This window comes from Euphorbia lathyris, chromosome 2 (assembly GCF_963576675.1).
Source record: "Euphorbia lathyris chromosome 2, ddEupLath1.1, whole genome shotgun sequence".
Taxonomy (NCBI): Eukaryota; Viridiplantae; Streptophyta; class Magnoliopsida; order Malpighiales; family Euphorbiaceae; genus Euphorbia; species Euphorbia lathyris.
Window position 1 is genome coordinate 124,821,069 of NC_088911.1, and position 3,968 is coordinate 124,825,036.

Consider the following 3,968-nt stretch of genomic DNA (forward strand, 5'->3'; position numbering starts at 1 on the left):
TGGGGTCGGTTAGATGGTTTGAACAATGAGCGACTCTATAAAAGAAAAGTAGCTATCCGGATAAAAATGAACCTTATTTTATATAAAGAATGAAAAGGAAGTGACTGAAATTTATTAATAAGATGAATATATAACATATATAAATATATTTTAACGTTTTAACCTGAACAAACCGAATAATATTTATGTGACATTGGATCAAACTAAACGAGATAATTAAAATATAATAAAATTTGAAGGGGGTGGAGAATCCAGTGCAGCAAGCTAGGTATAGTGGTAGGTTTGACGGTATCTGCTGAATAATTGAAGATGTTGATACCCAGTTTCTGATTGTGACTAACTGGAGCACTAAAAACATCATAGAAATTGCTATAAAAGATATTTAATTTTATTGGCTGTCAATTGTACTTGTTGTTTATAATATGATATGTACATGTACATGTGAAACTCATTATTTGTTTTTGTAATTCTAGATTCGTCTTCAGCTGAAATGGAACTAAGGATAAGTATAGGTACAAAAGACTTCCCTAAATTAGAGGACCATATGTTTTTAGGCCGACCTAAAAATCAGTTCACGTCAGGTACAGATTTAAAAGGGTCCTGAGGGGTTTTATTTTAACAGTAACAATTCAATTCGGAATGGGTGGCGACAGGTTAGAAGGCCTCGGTAAAGAGCACGATAGTGAGGAAGAATTAATGAATTAAATCTCACTTTAAAAATCAAGATAAGAATGACTCACGCTTATTAATGTTGGCCTTTTATATAGGTTTAGCCTCTTTAGTTTGACTCTTAAATTAGTAACATTTACGGAGTGAGAGAGAAAAATCAACTCCAAAATCTTCTTAATGGTTAAGTCTCTACAGCCTCTCTATTAATAGAGAGTCAATCTCCACGCTTATTGATCTTTTTATTTCTTTTTTTTAAGAGTTTCTCTTCAATCACTATGGGTAAATATAATAGGGTAATTAATTTATTAGTCCTTATATTTTGACAAAACACACTGTTTAGTCCTTGTATTTTCAAAAACACATGATAAAGTCCCTAATCTTTTTTTTCGATGAACTGTTTAGTCCCTAACGTTTTTCTCAGTGAACTGTTTAGTTCCTGCCGTTAGACTCTCATGAAGATTTTGTTAGTCAATTTGGATTTGCGTTCTTCTTTTCCTTTATTTTCATTTCTTTTAAACTCTAATGCATCTGAAATCAATTTTGAGTGTTTTCTTCTTGATTTTCTCCTTAATCGTTCAAATTCGTAAGCATTGGGTCTGTTCTTTTTCTTGTTCTCCATACAAATAACTTCTTCTTCTAAATTGGATTTCCTCTTCTAAAGTTTGAAGGTAAATAGTAAAGTGTAATTTAGTCATTTTCGAAGTCATAAACGGTAAAAAAAAATCTAACAAACATACGGAAGGACTAAACAGTTCACTGAGAAAAAAGTTAGGGACCTTACCATGTGTTTTTGAAAATACAGGGACTAAACAGTGTGTTTTGTCAAAATATAGGGACTAATAAATTAATTACCCAATATAATAATAATTAATAATTTTAGTGATAAAATAATGAATAAAGAGTGAATATGAAGAATATTGTTGGAGATGATATATTTCAAATTACTAAGAATCAATTGTTTATATTATTTTTAGATAGTTGACTAAGAGTCCATTGGAATGATCTTATAAATAACCAACTAAAACCACATTACCCACTAAAAGGTTTCAGTAATTCTTACGGTGGTAAATTCTACATTCTCATTAAGGTGCATGTGATCAAGACTGCTACACTAACACATTAACTGAAACATGGAAATTAATTAATTTGAAAAACATAAAACTAAAATCATTACTTAGACCACTAAAACAATAATAAAAAAAAACATAACACTCGTTTTGAACCCTTAAAGGTTCAAAATCAATTTAGAACCCCATATTACCAAAATCAGCAATAAATCCCTAAACTAAATAAAAATCATCCATTGAACCCAATTTTACATCTATAATAGCTTAGCTTAAATAATTAGATACTCTATTATTAAACATCAACCTTAATTATAATTTGATGTGTAATCAAATGCTCAATCTTACACTGATGTAATGTTAGAGAATTTAGTGTTATTACCCAAATGAAATAAAATAGTTTAAATAGTAGCCATTGATTATTTTTAATTTAAAATAGTTTAAACAGTTACATAATTTTTAGTTTATTCCCATAGTAAGTAGGGATTCAAAATAATTTACAGAGTTAAAAGGACGCAATAAAAATTGGAAAATTGCAATTAGAAACTAAAAGTAGCACAAGAAGTTTCAATTAAGGTTGATTCTTAATAGTAGATTATCTAATTGTTTAAGTTAAACTACATTCTAAGTGTAAGATTGGATTCAATTGGTGATTTTTGTTTAATTTAGGGACCTTATTGCTGATTTTGATAGTATAGGGTGCTAATTGATTTTGGACTTTTAGTTTGAGGGGCTAAATGAGTATTATGCTTAAAAAAACTAACTTTGAATCATTCTTTTAACAATCAGTAAGGTGTCAATCCATACATACAGACGCGTTTTAACGTTATAAGACCAAGGTGTTGGATTTTGACAAATCAGATAATACCTATGCAATACTAGACCAAATTATTATATTAACATTCTCGTATAAAGAGTTGTGGCATTTTGATTTACTAAACTAATTATGATTTTGGATGAATAATAGTAACTAATAGTTAGCTCAAGTAGTAAGTGATAGACAAACATATATGATATAAGTTTAATGATAGATAATTATATATGGTCAACGTATAATCGGTAATTCTCTGTATAGAAAAGTTAAAGTTGACCATATAATAGACAATTCTCTGTATAATAAAGTCATTTATTAATAGAGTTTCCTGCGAACCTCATTCTCTTTATATATCATTATCTATTAAGGCTCCATTTATTTGTTAAAAAATATGTGTTTTGAAAATATTGGGTAATAGAAAGTTGTGTTGGAAAATAAAATATTTTCCGGTGTTTAGCTAAAATATCAAAAATGGAGTGGTGGGTGGCTAATGTTTACTAAAGGGTAAGAAAGAATAGAGCATGGTTCCAAAAATTCAGGAAAATATTTGTTAGAGCTTAATACTAAAGATGTTATTAAGCTGTAACTATCTGTTTAACTTTTTGGTTCAATTAATTCTCTAACAATGTTTTACTCAAAAGAGTAAAACATTTCCCCACTTACTTCATAAATTTTTATGTTGGCTAACCTAAAATTTTCTGTTGACTTATTTTCCAAAGCAAACAAACATCGAAAAAAAATGTGTTCCCACATAATATTTTTCGGCAAATAAATGATGCCTCAATATAATCAGGATTGCACATTATCTTTATGTTATGAGACCCTCCCTTAAAATCTTAAGAATGTAAACTATCTGTGGTGCAATCACTTCAGTCGCCGCCTCATCCATAGCCACCATTTCAGCGGCTACCATATCCTTACCTCCTTTTCTCTTTCAAAACCCATTCATAACTTCGGCTCTTTTCACAAACAACCTTCTATTTTGTCAACGATTAACATTGATATTCCATCACCTACTACCATCATCATTCATCTTTCCAAATATTACCAAACATTTAACTACCAAGCTCAATATGGCCAATTTCGTGTGATGAAGAGTATAAATAATGTCATTGCTTAAAGGTTGTCGTCTTGCTCATCATGTTGATGACAAACACATACCACCATAAGAAGAAGAAAAAACTAATTGACAATACACATAATCTTTTGTTTGATGTCTGGGAACAAAAAGACCGAAATGTATTGAGTTGGATACTAGCCTCCGTATTTGAATCTCTACTTTCGCAAATTGTAGATGATGAAACCGCTTGTGATGAGTGAAACTAAATTGGGTCGAGCTTACTCTTCGGGTTATAGGTCATAGGTTCGAAATCTAAAAACTCAATTGCAAAATTTACGTTGAGGAAATGACAATATCTCAA